The sequence below is a fragment of the Nycticebus coucang genome, chromosome 9, assembly GCF_027406575.1.
Source record: "Nycticebus coucang isolate mNycCou1 chromosome 9, mNycCou1.pri, whole genome shotgun sequence".
NCBI lineage: Eukaryota > Metazoa > Chordata > Mammalia > Primates > Lorisidae > Nycticebus > Nycticebus coucang.
In genome coordinates, this window is record NC_069788.1 from 88,745,887 (window position 1) to 88,763,352 (window position 17,466).

Here is a 17,466-nt window from a genome sequence, read left to right on the forward strand (position 1 = left end):
GGCTGAGCCTCTCTGAGCCTCATCCTCACAGCTCTAAAAGAGCGGGTAGTGAAGCCGAAGATGGCTTACAAAGCTGAGAGAGCCTCAGATTGATGTTGGCTTCGTTGGGGGGTGGTCTTCAGATCTTGACCCCAAATAGCAGACCCATCGATGTGGCTCATTGGTCAGCCCTGGAGCAGGCCTGGAAGCCGGGGAACTCCAGCCTGGGGTGGTGTGATAATGAATATTTTTGTTCTATCCCTTTGGCCCTGAAGCTTTGAGGTAGGTCTGTCCTGGGCCCTCTCCCAGGATACTGGTCTCCTCTTTCATCTCTGAAAGGGTAACCTCCTCCTGGCAATAGTGAGGGGCTTTCTGCAGCCAAGAGCTGCTAGTGGGACAGCTGGATGTGTTTCAGGGACCATGCTCCATCCCACATGAGTAAGGACAGGAGGAAGAGACTGGAGCATGTCACAAAATCACTGCCTTTCTGAGCTTGGTGGGACAGTCTCCTTCAGTCACCTAGAGGAGTGGAAACAGGCCCAGAGTGGGGGAGTGATTTGCTCAGAGCCACACAGCCTGGCTCACTTGAAGGGCCAGGCCTTGCCTCCTGTACTGCTGGCCAGCCAACAGCTCACAGGGGTCAAGAGCTGGGAGGTAGGAGAGGTATATTGTGCCAACGGGCTGTTTTGCTCAGTTTCCTGTCACGGTGCCCCAGCGGGATGCTCTAACACATGTGGGTCTGCACATTCCTCAGGCAGGACAACATTCAGCAGGCTGACAGGCACAGCTGTGCCAAGCCTGCTGGCCCCAGCGTTGTTTTTAATCAGAGGGGCCCCTATTGGGGTGGCTAAGCATGGAGTGGGCTGAGAAGTCTTATTTCTGGAACTTGTATCTTCCTGGGGGCCTGAGGATTTGCTGGTGGCACAGAGGGGGAGTGGTAGGAATCCAGGCTGGCATCTGGCCCCCTGCAGGTACCCTTCAGGGTAAATTTGAGCTCTTTGTGTCTCCATGGGAACAACCCTTCAGCCTAGGTAATTTGCTTGTTCTCCCATAGCCACGGATGTGACCGTGCCTGGGTAGCCCCTCTGCCTCATGATGCAGAAATCTGGACAGAGCCTGCTGGGGGACCCTAGCTTGGCTATTATGGGAAGCAAGACTGGGCAGGTCCAGCATAACCACTAGAATATTTTGGAGTCCCTGGGAGCCCCAAGGGTAGCTGGACCTCTCGTGTTGCCCCACTGATAGGAATGAGGCTCGCCAATTCGGATTACCTGGATCTAGTCCTGCCTTGGCCCTTTTATCTGTGTGACCTTGGGAAAATCACTTCACCTTTCAGAGGTGAAGTCCTTGTCCATATCCTTCCTATGAAAAGGGGAGAACCACAGCATTTGCATTGTATGGTATCATGGGCGCTAAATGAGCCATTCCATGAACAGCACTTTGTGGTGGTGCCAGATACAGGATACAGGAGCTGTGATTGCAGGGTGAGATGAAGGGGCCTGGTTGGGATACGTGGGTTTGTATCCACTCTGCCCCTTCTCTCTCTGCCTTGATTTCCCCGTGTCTGTCAAAGGATGGGTGGTCCTGGATCACCTCCCCTGGAGCCCTTCCAGCAGTGCAAGCTGGTCCTTGTACCAGAGAGGGAGTGAGAGGAAAGAGAAGCCTACGGAGGAACTCAGATGTGTCTGTGGGGTCTCCCTTCTCCACCCACCTGGGATCCTGGCAGTAGTCAAGGCTGCCATTGTGGGCCCATTTACAGATGAGGAGACTGATCTCTAGTGGCAGACATAGTGGAGCCAGGATTTGAACTCAAGGCTTTTGACTTGATGCTCTTCACTACACCACCCAGCCTGTCATAGACAATCCAATGACAATGCCGTATGGCAATCATTGGAAAAACTGTACTGACCAGGCGGGATCCCCATCTTCATTATGTCATTGGCACTTGCTAGAAAAACAGAACAAAAGGTTTCTAAACTGTTTCATTTTTTCCTGTAACATCTACAAGCAGCCAAACTAGACAACCAACAGAGGAACCCAGGAGGAAGCAAAGGAATCTTTGCTTCGGAACTTAGTGATGATGTTTTTGGGGGCCGAACAGTCAGAAAAGGGACCGGGAATAAGTCCTGGGAGCTGAAGCCTCAATTTTGTCATCTGTAAACTAGTGAAATACCACCGCCCTCCCTCAGGGTTGCCGAGAGGATAAATGAATCCACAAATCCACATGGTGAATAGGAGTGACGTGTTTGTTACCACTAGTCCTTCTGCTGCACCCCAAGGCTGCAGATGTAGTGCAGGGATCCTGACATCTCCAAGACGCTTTTACAGAGAGCTGCTAAGGAACCTATGAAGCACGAGCACACGGACAATGGGTTGTTTAGTGACACATGCCCAAGACGTGACCTTAAATAAAAGTCAAATGTCACCAGAAGTGGGGGAGGGCAAGAGGACCAGGAGTAGGATGGGGGCAGTGACAACGGAAGTCACTTCGTTAGGTCCACGCCTGCTTCATACACACCTTTATGCATAGATTTTACTTCACACATTGAAGCAGGCTTATAAAAGCAAAAGGCAGGGGCATTATAATGAAAAATCAGGGTGATTATCTTTGGGGGGAAGCAGGTAATCTGTTTTACTCTCAATGGGATCCATTAGGTTCTGTTTCTTCGGTCCACCTGTGGGCTAACCTGTGGGTGTTATTCCTAAATATATATATATATTTTTGGTTCTTGGCCAGGGCTGGGTTTGAACCCACCACCTCTGGCATATGGGACTGGCGCCCTACTCCTTGAGCCACAGGCGCCGCCCATTCCTAAATATTTTGATGTTTCAGCATTTACAAATAGAACACACACACACAATATCTCAAATTTCATATAGTATAAATTAAGAGATAACATGAAACATTTTTAGATGCTCTCTTAGAAAATCACCCTCCTTAGGTTTAAATGTTAATCTGGTTGGATTTTTTTTTTGAGACAGAGTCTCACTTTGTTGCGCTCGGCAGAATGCGTTAGTGTCACAGCTCACAGCAACCTCAAACTCCTAGGCTCAAGTGATTCTCTTGCCTCAGCCTCCCAAGTAGCTGGGACTACAGGTGCCCGCCACAACGCCTGGCTATTTTTAGAGATGGGGTCTCGCTCTTGCTCAGGCTGGTCTCGAACCCATGAGCTCAGGAAATCCACCCCCCTTGGCCTTCCAGAGTGCTAGGATTACAGGCGTGAGCTACCGCACCCGGCTAATCTGGTTGGATTTAAAAAACAAAACAAATCCCATTGTATGACACGTGACTTCTCTTCACCTAGGAAATGTAATCTCCCTCTTCCCAAGTTAGATGGCTAGAAGATAATGACATTTATACTCTGTGATCTCAGATTGTCAACAGGGGTTTTTAAGTCTTAGCCTAATGATTTATGCTTCTGAATCATCAAACCCTGAAATCTTTGAGCTGGGAGGGACCTCAGGTCCCCTGAACCAACCTGCTTATTTTTATAACCGAGGGAAGTGTCCTGGCCAAGGTCAACATTGGGCAGATACATAGGGTAGACAGTCCACTCTGGGCTGCCACACCTGTATGACTCTCATGAGGATACCACCTGACACACCAGTGTGACTCCTGGGCTACATGCCGCCTCCTCAGGGCTGGTAGGGTTGTACGCCTGAGATTAAACTGAGTTGATCATTTTAATTTTAAAAAGTTAGAAGAGAGCTACAATGTGACCACAGACTTTTAGAACTTATATGAACAGAAACATCATCAAAGGAAATATATAAACAGTGCTCAGAATCTTCTTTCCTACAAGACGTCCTCGTAGCAAAGAGCTGCTCTTACTCATCAAGTTCAGAGAGGTTAAATGCCTTGCCCTAAATCACGTAGCAGGTGAAGATGGAACAGGATTTCACCCAGAGAGCTGAAAGGATGACATATTTCTGCTTTTCTTGCTGTGTTGAGAACACATTCTTTACACCGTGGAAGCTGAAACTCTGGGTGACCCACCCCAGCCTAGGAGGGTCAGGGAAATTCTGATTAAGGATAATTGGGTGGTGTGCTCCAGCTGTCAGATGGCAGAGAGGAGGTGAAGGCTGACAGCTCTAACTCCGCCTTGCATCTGTCCTCACAAGGGAGTCTGCTGTCTTTGTGGCATGGACAGTGGTGCAGTGAGAGTTGGGGAAATCCATCCCATTTTTGGTGCTTTTGAGGCAGAGTCTCACTATGTCACCCTCAGTAGATAGTGCCATGGCATCACAGCTCACAGCAACCTCAAACTCTCGGGCTTAAGGAATTCTCTTTACCTCAGCCTCCCAAGTAGCTGGGACTACTGGCATCTGCCACAATGCCCAACTATTTTTTGTTGTAGCTGTTATTGTTGTTTAGCTGGCCTGGGCTGGGTTCGAATATGGCTTTGGTGTATGTGGCTGGCACCATAACCACTGTGCTACGGGAGCCGAGCCTTTTGGTGCTTTTGGTACACACTTTGATTCTTGGTTCCCGTCTCTCTGGCAGCATCAAAGGTGTTCTTCTGACCTTCTGTCAACAGAGGTGCCTGTTACAGCCAACAGGCTCAAAGGGACAGACATCCCAGGACCATTGGCTTCAGGTGATGGTTTTTCTTTTTTTTTTTTATTTTATTTTATTTTTTTATTTATTTTTTTTTTGTAGAGACAGAGTCTCACTTTATGGCCCTCGGTAGAGTGCCATGGCATCACACAGCTCACAGCAACCTCCAACTCCTGGGCTTAAGCGATTCTCTTGCCTCAGCCTCCCGAGTAGCTGGGACTACAGGCGCCCGGCACAACGCCCAGCTATTTTTTGGTTGCAGTTTGGCCGGGGCAGGGTTTGAACCCGCCACCCTCGGTATATGGGGCCGGCACCTTACCGACTGAGCCACAGGCGCCGCCCAGGTGATGGTTTTTCTGATGTTTGGCTTCTGTGTCCCCCACACAGAAGTAACTGGCCCAGGTCTTACAGTTGCCTAGGGGTCGAGATAGTTATCTCTGGACTCCCAGGCAGGTGCTGTTCCCTTTCAGTCTGTTTCTCTGATATCTGAGATGGCTGTATGATGAAAATGGAGGGCGGCGCCTGTGGCTCAGTCGGTGGGGCGCCGGCCCCATATGCTGAGGGTGGCGGGTTTGAAACCGGCCCCGGCCAAACTGCAACCAAAAAAAAAAAAATAGCCGGGCGTTGTGGCGGGCACCTGTAGTCCCAGCTGCTCGGGAGGCTGAGGCAAGAGAATCGCTTAAGCCCAGGAGTTGGAGGTTGCTGTGAGCTGTGTGAAGCCACGGCCCTCTACCAAGGGCCATAACGTGAGACTCTGTCTCTACAAAAAAAAAAAAAAAAAAAGAAAATGGAAAGCTGGTTTTCGGGGGTAGGCACACATGGTCATCACCAAGGCATGGATGGAACAGGGTGGGCCACCAGGGCTGGTTGGACTTATTTACGCTAAGAGTTTTACTTGACATCTGAAAAGGACTGCGCCCCTCCCAAGTGACATTTGCTGAAATAATACTGCCAGCTGACTCATGAGGGTAGCCTTTTTCCTTAATGATGGGAGGAGCCTGCGTTTGACCTTCACCTGGGCTACTCCTGGCTTCCTGCTCTCTTAAAATGAGAGGTTAAGATTAGATTTCTAAGGTGTCTTCAAGTTCAGATGTTTTCTTATTCAAGAACCACAGCTTCACAATAGGTGTCTGGGGTCCTGAGTCTAGCCACTGCTGCAGTCTGCCTGCCCAATCCCAGCAGGGCCAGATCAGTGAAGCTGGTGACTCCCTGCTATTCCTTCTTGCTCTAAGGATTAAGCCACAAGTCCAAGGCCTGCTCAGCTTTCTACAACCTGAGCAACCTCCCAGTCCCATGAAGCCCAACACCTCAGGACATCTTTCACCTGGACACCTGTACCCTTGTTGTTCCTTCTGCCTAGCTGCCCTTCTCCCTGTACTCTCCACCAACACTTGGCCAGATGTCACCTCCTCCTGGAAGCCTTCCCTGGCCACCTCTGATGGGACTGGTGATTTCTATTTTCCCGTTTCCGTTGCATTTCACTGTTGATACTAATCAACAGTTTGTTTGTTTTTTGAGACAGTCTCGTTATATAGCCCCTTGGTAGAGTGCTGTAGCGTCACAGCTCACAGCCACCTCAAACTCTTGGGCTCCAATGATTCTCTTGCCTCAGCCTCCCAAGAAGCTGGGACTACAGGTGCCCGCCACAACGCCCAGCTATTTTTTTTGTTGCAGTTGTCACTGTTGTTTACCTGGCCTGGGCTGGGTATGAACCTGCCAGTCTCAGTGCATGTGGCCAGTGCCATAACCACTGTGCTACGTGTGCCCAACCATAATCAACAATTTTTGGATCTGATTACCGACTAGACTGTGACCTCCTAGGAGGATATACAGGGTTTTTCGTCCTTATATGCCACTCCCAGCCCAGAGAGAGGGAATTATTGTTATTATTATTTAAGTAAAAGTCTTTACACTTTAAAATAGGATCTGGTATACAGCACGCCCCTTGGATGAAGGGCTCAACTACAACTTGAACTTTACCTTAGATAATGCAAACAACGTAACCTAATTACTTGTACCCTCATAGGAGTCTGAAATAAAAAAATATATATATACAAAGAAATAAAACATCTCAATGCTTTTTATATTATATATACAAAGAAATATATATATACAAAGAAATAAAATATCTCAATGCTTTTTATATTTATTATACATTGAAATGATGATATTCTAGATATATTAGTTTAAATGAAATACATTATAAAATAAAATAGAATCTTACAAATTTTAGGTAAGCTGATTTAAATGAATTGCAGGACAGATCCCAATATTTCCAGGACACAGAGGAAAGGTGTGAGCTCCAGAGTTGTGACCCAAGGCTGGAGAGAGAAGGTGCTAAGTGCTTCATCTCCCTTCCTGGCCCCTTCAGGATGCAGTTCCCTTGGAGAACAGTTGGTTTTCTTGGGCGCTCCAGGGCATGGCCCTGGAACTTTAAAAATGTCTCCCGACCTCCCTGGGACTTCCATCTAAGTCCTCTCTCCTGAGTATGCCAAGCTTCCACTCCCTCAGGCCTGCCTCCTTGTCCCTCTGCCTATAAAGAGCCTCCCCCAGCATCTCTCCTGGCCACTCCCTCTGGGCATTGCAATCTCAGCTGCAGTCACAGCTTCACAGGGACCTTCTTGACCACACAGTAGCACTCTCCCACCCTGCCACTACACTCTGTCCTATCACTCTGTTTTATTGCTACTTAAAATTATCTGAGTTATTTATTTGCAGCTGAGTTTATTATCTATCTCTTTAACTAGACCATAAACCCCATAAAGGCAGGGATTTTTGTCTGCCCAGAGCCCAGCCATCATGGCTGTTCAGTCCTGTACATATTTATAGAGTGAATTAGCAAATAAATGAATGAGTGAACGTATGCCCTGATGGGTTGGACTGGGTGCCATCTAAAATTCCTCGTGTGGTTTTTCATAACAGCTCCCCTGTCTATCTTGCATTTACTAAATGTCTCAGTACTCTTTGCCTTATCTCATTATCCTCGCAACAGCTCAATAAGGGATGCTCCGATATTATTTCCATTCCGCAGAGAAGTTAAGTAACCAGTCTTCAACCACCTCATTTAGCAGTGGGGTTGAGAATTGAACTTAGATCACTTGATCCCAGGGTTCAGGCAGGATACCCCTGGGCCACACCAGGCCCTTCCCTGCTGGGAGTGCAGTGGGCTGGGGCTGGTGAGTCAGCCCTAGTACTCAGCCTCCTCAACCAGGCATGTGGCTCCTCTACAAACCCCAGTGACTCTCTCATTGCCAGGCCATTCCTCAAAGGAAATCCTTTCTGTGTGACCAGTGTCACGTGGGTCTAGGAATGCAAAAGGTTTTCTAGAGCCAGGACCTACCCTGGAGTACCCCACCCCATCCCCTTTGACCACACCCTTTTCTCCAGGGAACTCCATCTGTGACTTGTTCACTAGCTGTTGGGAACTTAGTGACCACAAGCCAGTGGTTGTAGGTTGGGTGTGAGCCAGCTGGGCCTGCCAGGTTAAACTCTGTTGTTGATTCAGCACCAGGAAGCTTGTGAGCCTGCATTAAATAATTTGTCTATCTGTTTGCTGATTTCAAACTCATCTTTGCTAAGAAATAATTTTAAGAAATGATTTTTTTGGCTTGGCGTCTGTGACTCAAGCGGCTAAGGCGCCAGCCGTATACACCTGAGCTGGTGGGTTCGAATCCAGCCCAGGCCCACCAAACAACACTGATGACTGCAACTAAAAAATAGCTGGGCATTGTGGCGGGCACCTATAGTCCTAGCTACTTGGGAGGTGGAGGCAGGAGAATCTCTTGAACCCAGGAGTGGGAGGTTACTGTGAGCTGTGATGTCGCTGTACTCTACCCAGGGTGACAGCTTGAGGCTCTGTCTCAAAAAAAAAAAAAAAGTTGTTTTTTTTTTTCATTGCATCTTGCAGAATCTCTTATCCTGCTTTCCTCTGGGTAAAACCACCCAAATGCCCAGGGAGGGGGGTCCAGGCCAAGCACTTCTTGGTGCAGTCCTTGCTTATTAACATGCTCCTTTAAGGAGGTAACGGGATGGGCCCCTGCCAGTTCCTATTTCGGTCCCCTACAGGAAGCTGCAGGGTTAGTCATGCACCTCTTCTCTGGAGCTGACTTTGGCTTAGAAGCCAAAGGCACATGTTTGTGGCTGGGATCTGGACACTTTCACCCTGTAACCCATGTGTCTTGGACAACAACATTCCTTCAACTTACTGACATTGGTTGAGATGGACACGGGGGGGTGGGGGGGAATGCCAAAGACAAGTCGATGCCTATGGGAGGAGTGTAATGCACAAGGATGGGTGCTTTAAAGACAGTCCTGCCCGGGGGGTGCCTGTGGCTCAAAGGAGTAGGGCACCGGCCTGGCCAAAAACTGCAAAAAAAAAAAAGCAACAGTCCTGCCCCAGGGGACACAGACTCAGTGAGAAGGAGCTCAGGCAGGACCTTTAATTCTGTCTAAGGGTGCAGTCTTCGTGAGCCTCATCTCTCTGTTCTGTAAATTGGGGAACAGGTGCTACACCCTTCTCCTTGCTTGGTGCGTAGGAGCATCTGTTATGAACTTCAAATGACCCTAAGGAGGTATGGGGTCATCAGTATTGTTAGTTTACTTAACAGAGCAAAGTGTCACTGGCACCAGCTGTCTTCCTATGCAAAAGATAAGTTAGACTTTCTCTGTTGGTGGAGTTTCTCTCTGCTCCTGGACCTGAGATGGAATTACACAGATCTGGGCTGGGATCCTGGTTCCTGTAAATCTGCAGTGTGATCTTGGCAAGTCACATAACTTCCCTGGGCCTGGCTAACTCACCGGTGAAATAGGGCCACCCCTTCCCTGCAGAGTCCAGCCGTAAGGGTCAGATAAGATAATAGGTGTGGAATCCCTAGCATGTAGTAGGTGCATGGTCATGCTTGTTGCCATGGATTTCCTTTCCAGCTTCTCTGCATACTCCCCCTTTTCCCTGGGTGCTCCCTGGCTGGGGGAGTGACTTTGCTGTTATGCAGGTCACTTGGAAGGGAGCTCTGCACTTCTGTCTGCCTCTGCCGCCAGCACTTGCAGTGAGTTGAACGGGTCACAGCTGCTGGTGAGTCAGTCCTTGGCTCAGGTGTTGTTGGTAGATGCCCGTGCCCTGGTGGGTCTGGAGCATGGTGGCTGGAGTTGACTGAGTCAAGCCCGTGCCCCTTTAGACAATATACAGGGTGCAGACCACATACCTTGACTACTCACTGCTTGTCCAGGACACCAGCCACCCCAAAATGGGCAATATGACCTTTTCTTATATGGAATTAACTCTAGAAAAAAGTCATTGTCATCACATGAGGGTCTTTGTCTTATTCCCAGCCCAGAGACTCAGGGTCCTCCTCCCAGTATGGAGTAGAGGCTTAAACTATTTCAGATGTCTGAGAGTTTGGACCAGGGGCTAGGACTAACAGGATAAATTTGGTGGCACAAGACTAGGTTACAGAATTACAGCCACTCCCTCGCTCTCTTTTTTTTAATTCTTCTGATCATATGATCGTCTCTTAATCGTCTGGGCTCTACCCTGGACCAAATAAGTTAGAAACCTCTGGAAGTGGGGTTAATTACCTGTAGCTTTTAAAAGCTCCCAGGTGATTTTGATGCATTGGGATTGGTGAGAACCAGTGGATTTTGTCTAGGACAGTATCTCAGTGACTGACGAATCTCTATTTAACAACTCTCAAACATTTGCCTATCCCTCTCTCTGACAGTGAACAAGTGGCAGGTGCTAACTAGCAACAGTATCCAGACAGAGTTAAACCTGGTTCACCTTCATTCTATTTATTTCTTATGATGTTCTGTATACTGCAACTAATTCTGGACCTGGTTTTCTAATTAAAGATATAGAGTCTTCTTTTACAATAAATTTAAGTTTAAATGCGTCAAATTAAAGAAAATTAATTAGAAAAAAATGATGGTACCGGCTTGGCGCCGTGTCTCAAGCGGCTAAGGCGTCAGCCACATACACCTGAGCTGGAGGGTTCGAATCCAGGCCAGGCCCGCCAAACAACGACGGCTGCAACCAAAAAATAGCCAGGCGTTGTGGCGGGTGCCTGTAGTCCCAGTTATTTGGGAGGCAGAGGCAGGAAACTCACTTGAGCCCAGGAGTTGGAGGTTGCTGTGAGCTGTGATGCTACAGCACTCTACCCAGGGTGGCAGCTTGAGGCTCTGTCTACAAAAAAAAAAAAAAAAAAAAATGATAGTACAGATGTGCCTGCAGATGTGGCCAGAATTATGGCTGTGATGCACAAATGGACAAAGTGAGTGAAAACACAGATCCTCTCAAGGCTGTTCCAGGCCCAACATTCTGACAGATGCTAAGGCTGCCTAACGAGATCACTCACTAACCCAGGGCTTGTTGGCACCATCCTCCTGGACTGGTAGAGAGCTGGGTCAGCAGTTTGGCCCCTGGCTGTATGCATAACAACGGGGTTTCCCAGTCTGGCTTTCCTCAGGAGCCCCCAGGGACAATATAGCAGGGTTCTGTCCCTTGCAATGCATGTGCCTTCTTGCCCAGAACGTAGGGACAGCCTGAAGAAGCAACCATTCCAGCTCGCAGGGTTACTTTCCTAGACACAACGTTGCCACATAACCATAGTGAAGGTAACGTCACAGGATTTCAGCAACCCAAAGGCCTGGCCTACCACTAGTTAGTACTTGGACAAACCAGGCCATGGAGGGAAGTGAGATGCCAAAGTCCTGGGACAGGACCCAGCACTGTGACTAATGAAGAAGGGCCGCAGCCCAAGGTCTTACATTTTCCAGAAAGGAGACAGGAACAGAATGTGATGTGAGCAGATCCTGCATGGCCCCGGCCAGCTTTCCCTACCTGTGTCTAGTGGCCCCTACCTCTTATCCGGGGACAGTTGGCCCATGAGCCTTTCTTTGGAGAGTGATTGTGTGCGACTCCTATTGTCTTTTTTTCTGTCTCACTCTGACACCCTGGCTTCAGTGCCATGGCATCATCACAGCTCACAGCAACCTCAAACTCTTAGGCTCAAGAGATCCTCTTGGCTCAGCCTCCCAAGTAGCTGGGACTACAGGCGCTGGCCCCACTACACTCTAATTTTTCTACTTTTAGTAGAGACGGGGTCTTGCTCTTCCTCAGGCTGGTTTCCAACTCCTGAACTCAGGTGATCCACCAGCCTGGGCCTCCCATCCTCAGCATCCTCAATGATTCAGGTACTGTCTCAGAGGGCCTGGTGGAGGGTAGGGGGGTCCAGCAAAACTGCCCTGACAGTGTGGGGAGACCTCAGCTTACTGGCAAACAACTCAAAATTAGGGAAATTCCAGAGGGAAAACCCCAATGAAGACACAACTGTCAGCATTTGGAAAGCTTTGCCTATCAGCAAAGCTAGATATCAGGGAATTGTATCACAGTTTACTGAAAGGAACAATAGAGAATCTTCTAGGCTCCCAGACCTGGAGGAATGCTGTGCTGATAAGCAGGGGATGGGGTGTGGTGCTAACCTGGGGCCGATAAACAGCCAGGGCCTCTGGAGCTTCTAGAAGAGAAGTTGGTAAACTTTCTTAAAGAAACAGCAAATAAATACATAAATACATTTTCGCTTTCTGCCATAAGAAATCATCTCAAAGCAGCCACAAACACTGGCTGAAGACGTATTGGTTGTGTGCCAAGAAAACTTACTTTGTAGATGCTGGAATTTGAATTCCATGTAGTTTTCATGTGTCATGAAACAATATTATCCTTTTGATTTTTTCCAACCTATTTAAAAATGTAAAAAATGTTTTTGGTTTGAGAATATACAGAAACAGGCAGTGGGCAGTGGTTTGTGGTCTCTGTTTATAATTCCTCTGTGCAGGCTGAGCGTGGAGGCTCATGCCTGTAATCCTGGCACTCTGGGAGGCTGAGGCAAGTGAATCGCTTGAGGTTACAGGTTCAAGACCAGCCTGAACAAGAGTGAGACCCTGTCTCCAAAAAAAATAAAAACTGATGGCTCAGTGCCTGTAGTTCAGTGAGTAGGGTACCGGCCACATACACTGATGCTGGTGGGTTTGAGCCCAGCCCAGGCCTGCTAATGAACAATGACAGCTGTCCCAGCTACTTGGGAGGCTAACCCAAGAGAATCGCTTAAACCCAAGAGTTTGAGGTTGCCGTGAACTATGATGCCATGGCACTATAGCAAGGGTGACAAAGTGACAAAAAAATAACCCAAAGAAACAAAGAATCCCCCTGTGCAGCAGAGGGTAGGCCTGGCAGATTCAGCCAGTCACTCTTCTAATACTTTCAGTTCTTAAAAATGTAGTTGTGAAACAGGTCTCAATCCTGTATCTGCTAGTTAAAATAGAACCCGGTGTTAATTTGTTCACTCATTTGGCAAGTATTAATAGGCTAGCGGGTAAGAGCAGAGGAAACCTGTCCTAATCCTGGCTGTGGGACCTTGGGCAGATGACTTGGCTTCTCTGGTCCTCTCCTTTCTTTCTTCTGTAAAGAGGCAGGAGCGGTAGGACATACTCTATTAGCAAAGTGCCCGGCACATAGCATGGCTTGATGAAGGTTTGCTGTTACTCTCTTACCTCTGTGAGAGTTTAGCAAGGATGTACAAAGGTGGACAGTGATGCTTTATTGCCCTCCACCCTGCCCTGTAGAGGAAGCACTTTATAGAGCAGGTCTAGAGAGAATTCAAGGAGCTCGTCCATGGTCACAAGCTAATAGTAAATGGCAGAACTAGAAAATGGTGTGTGATTCCTAACACCCAGCTCTTTTCCTGCAATGCCCTTGCAGGGGAGCCGAGGGGAGGTTAAACCCACTTTATCCAGGCACTTGCTAATGGGATTAATTTAATCATTTAATCATTAGTATCTTTTCCTTGGGAGCCAGGTCTCTTGTAACCTCTCTGTGCTGAGCCTCAGAGTCTTGGGGAAACCAGCATCATTTGTGGGGGGCCTCAGACCTCCAGCAGCTTGGGACAGCACAAGTATGAGGGCTTTCTGTGAATATTTTTGGGGGAAACTTGCTATAGTTTAGAAGCCCCAGTCTAGAACAAGCATATGGGGAAGAATTTACATTTTTCTGAGTCCCCTTAAGCGAGAACTTCTGTGGTTTCTGAGTCTACATAGGGCTAATCCAAAAGGCTCTAGAAGGTTCTGGAAGTTGAGATTCTAAATAGCTGCTTTCGAATAATGGAATCCTCAGAGTCTTGCAAAACAAATACCGGAGGTGAGTTCGAGTTTTATGTCTTCGCTTTTGCTTCTGTAAAATGGAGATGGTGATATAATAATCTGTTGCTTGTTGCTTCAGTTCAGCATGCGTTTGTTTGTTGGCACCTGCAACGGGCCTCGCTCTGAATGCACAAAGGAAGGCTGGGCAGGAAGCCTGCCCTTGGATTGTGGAGGCCTCAGGAGATAAAGCTCAGACAAGGGATGCAGTGACTGGATCAGAGAGCCTGTGGCAGCTGTGATTAGGAGCCAGCCAGGGAGGATGGGCTGAGCCAAGGTTTTCTGTACCCTGGCACTCCTCTGAAGACTGTTAATAAGAGAAAGGAAGACACATACAGGCTTTAGAATGCTGCCCTGTTTGTAACCTGCAGCAAATATCCCTCGCCATGCCCAGAGGAAAAGCCGCCCATGATCCTGGCTAGTTCTGAGAACACAGGCTTGGGGAAGTTCAGCCCCTGGAGGTGGCTGGAGGTGGGGGCTGGGAGTGGTCTTGAGAGTGGATATGAAGGGTGAAGTACATGTGACCAACTGTCCATGGTTTGTCTAAAACACAGATTTCCTGGGACTTGGGACTTTTAGGGCTAAAACCTGGAAAATGTCTGGCAAACCAAGACAAATTGGTCATGCTAGGTTAGAGCCACTGTCACTTAGACTGTGGAATTGGGAGGATGGTATGGAAGGGAGTGTCTTTCTTCTGAACCTTAGTGCTCCCTCAGACTCAACTGTTCCTCCCCGGTGCTCCCAGAGCCACCGTGTACCTGTGTGTCCCTGACAGGTCTGCAATAGCAGAAACCTCCCATATCATCACGACCAACCCCTGCCTGCTCCAGGCCCCAGAATGCTTAGTAAATGCTACAGGATGAATGGATGAGGCTAGAGGTTCTCCATCTTCAAGTCTTCCATGCTGGGGACAAATTACGCAGATGCTGACTCATGCTTTGCTGCTCTCACAGTTCCCCCACGTATCAGTCCCTGCCCTGGGTGCCTCCTCCACCGTCCTTGCTGCTCAAGAGGCTCCTGCCTGTGGCTGTTCCCTTTTCCTCCTTCTCTGCCATTAGTTTCTCCCACCACCCCTGCTGCATCCTCTCTGAACAGACCCTCACCTCCTCCCATTTAGATGGTCCGTTTTGCATATTTCTCCCCCATGCACTGTGAACTCCTGAGTCTCCAGCTCAGGATTTCCTCTGCTGTGGTAGATTCCATAAGGTGTCTTCAGAGAATGAATGGAGCTGAACACGTAGGGAAGAGTCATTCATTTGATCACTCACCAACTCCTTGGAGGGCCTTATGTGTGCCAGGCACTGTCCTAGGCATCAGGCTAGGATTTACATTCTAGAAGGATCTAGAGTCATCTAGATTCAACAAAGCAGAAAACAAATAAACAACAAGTATCAGAAGGTCCTGTGTCCTTGGAAGAGAATACAAAGGAGAAGGTGAGTCACCAAAGGCCCTGCCAATTGCTTGCAGGCTGGGGTAGGAGGCACCAGCTCCTTGGAGGGGAAATCACTCAGGCCCAGCATATGTGGTGCCCATTCTGTGCAGGTAGAAAGAATGCGTTGTCTCGCAGTTGGGGATAGTCCTACTGTTTGGTGTAGTCCACTTGGGAACAGTGGCATTTGCCTTTCATGCAAAGCATATGGGCCATCAGTCCCTTTAAGGAAATCCATTAAAGCCAGCATTGTCTGAGAGGAGGGAGAAAATGTTTTAGAAAGTCAGATGGGGTTTTGTGCCTGGTGTGGGAAGCCAATGTATGTCAACGCCCCCGCCCCCTTCCCCCACTGGGAGTACAAAGACCGGGGCTCATGTACTGACTTCCTCCTGCAGCTGGGCGGGTGACCTTGAGTCTCACAGAAGCAGGCAGGGACAGTGAGCTATGCTAAGGACTGTTGGGCGAACCCATGTTCTTCCAATGGGAAAGACATTAAAATGGCCAGCTGCTGGGCAACAGGTTGTCAGGGAGAAGACCAAGGAAGGTAATGAGGGCAAGTGAGAGGTGCTGGCTCTGTTTTTAAGCGCTACACACAAGAGTCTCTCTGGTCCAAAGAGGAGCTCAGGCACACTCCAGGAGGAGGAAGGTACCTCCTCCCACTGAGTCCCCAGGGCCAAAGCCGAGTCCCTGAGGGCAGCTTCTCCCTGCTGCTTGGGTGTGGGCAGCTGCTGGTGCTGAGGTCTGGGGGTTCAAGACCTCTGAGTCTACAAGGTACTCACCCCTGTGGGTAAGTAACCCTTTTATATGGGGATTCGCAGTAGAACAAAAGCCAGTTCCTAGGGCTGGGTGCCCTTGGCTTCCCACAGACACAATGTAAACCTGGTGTCTCAAAGCCCTGGCAGGAGCAGGCATGTACTAATTATAATCTGTACAGGCTATTAACTATTGACCTTGGGCTTCAGGGAGGTGAAAGTTCTAGTGAGAAGTTCTCAGGGGTGCTTTGAAGGTCCCAGATAGAAGACCGGAGTTAGCAATAGAAAAGAGAGTCTCCAGGTAGCTCAGTGGACATCACCTTACAGCCCCAGCAGAAAATGGGGATGCTTTAAAACCCCTTGGGCTTTGCTAATGGATTAATGGGGAGGTTTATTTGATGTGAGACCTTGGGCAGGTCACTTAACCACTCTGAGCTTAACCTCAACTTTATAAAAAGAGGGTTAGCACTGCTGTTTAACAGTGGGTGGGAGGACTCATTGAGCAGCTGTGTACCAATACCTAACACAATGCCTGATCCCTAGTAAGTTCTCAGCAATGTAAGTTCTTAGTCTTCTACTCCCTGAAAAGTCCTGGAAGTCCTGGAGGTCCTGGAGGCAGTTGCCAGAGTTGCTGGAGGAATGTAGCCAGGCAGAGCAGGGCACAGGGACCAGAGGGAGCAAAGACCCAGGGCAGAAACCTCATGATATGTACCAGGGAGCCACACATAGCTCCTGCTGCAAGCAGAGGAGGTGGGAAGGGGGGAGGTGAGGCTGCAGAACTGGATGCAAAAGGACGTCTGTCCCTCTGGGCATCTTGGATTTGCTCAGGGGAGGTTGTGAGGTGCTAGACTAAGGGTTTAGTTAAGTCAGAAAGGCCCTTCCCCCAAGCCCTTAGATGCTCCTTTCTGTCAAAGGAAGACTCTGGTCCCCTTGCCTCCCGCAAAACTGGCCACTTTCCTCGGAAATGAAAGGAAACATCCCCCAAGCATTCCCATTTGGAACAAGTCCTGCCATTCCTCAGGCTGGGATGCCATTTATTGAATTAAAAGCAAGGGCCAAGGGGTTCTTTTAAACTAAACCCGAATTTGAATTTATGGAGGGGATTTTTTCTTTTTCTTTTTCTTTCTTTTTTTTTTTTTTTTTGCAGTTTTGGCTGGGGCTGGGTTTGAACCTGCCATCTCCTGTATATGGGCCCAGTGCCCTACTCCTTGAGCCACAGGCAGCACCCAGGGAACTTTTTCTTAGCTGGAAAGCAAAGCATGCTGGGCTTTCTAGTCAGCCTTGTCCCTGGTGCTGCCATAGACTCAGGGTCAGCAGGATCCAGCCCAGGTGGGACTGACAGGTGACACCTTTGTACTGAGGACCTATTGTGTCCTGTGCCCAGTGCCAGGCTCTTGCATGTTGATAGTACCATTGTTATTCTCATTTTAAAAGTGAAGAAACTAGGAACAGAGAGGCTAATAAACTTTCTAGGTCACACAGCTAGTAGATTGAGAAGCCAGTTCAGTCCTACCTTGTCCATACTTTAAAGTCTATATCTTTTGGGTGGTGCCTGTGGCTCA

At 48.6% G+C, this 17,466-nt stretch overlaps 1 protein-coding gene across 5 annotated transcripts in view; it reads left to right on the forward strand.

Annotated features, from left to right (window-relative positions):
- SYNE3 (spectrin repeat containing nuclear envelope family member 3) overlaps positions 1-17,466 on the forward strand; it is a 100,010-nt gene that overhangs the window by 671 nt on the left and 81,873 nt on the right. The window contains exon 2 of one of the 5 annotated variants that reach the window (XM_053601524.1): positions 4,484-4,577. The exons of 3 other annotated variants lie outside the window; for them this stretch is intronic. The gene's annotated coding sequence lies outside the window, so the exon portion shown is untranslated. Of the gene's footprint in view, positions 1-4,483; positions 4,578-15,917; positions 15,940-17,466 lie in introns of those variants that run through there. One more of the 5 variants, XM_053601522.1, reaches the window with a different exon arrangement.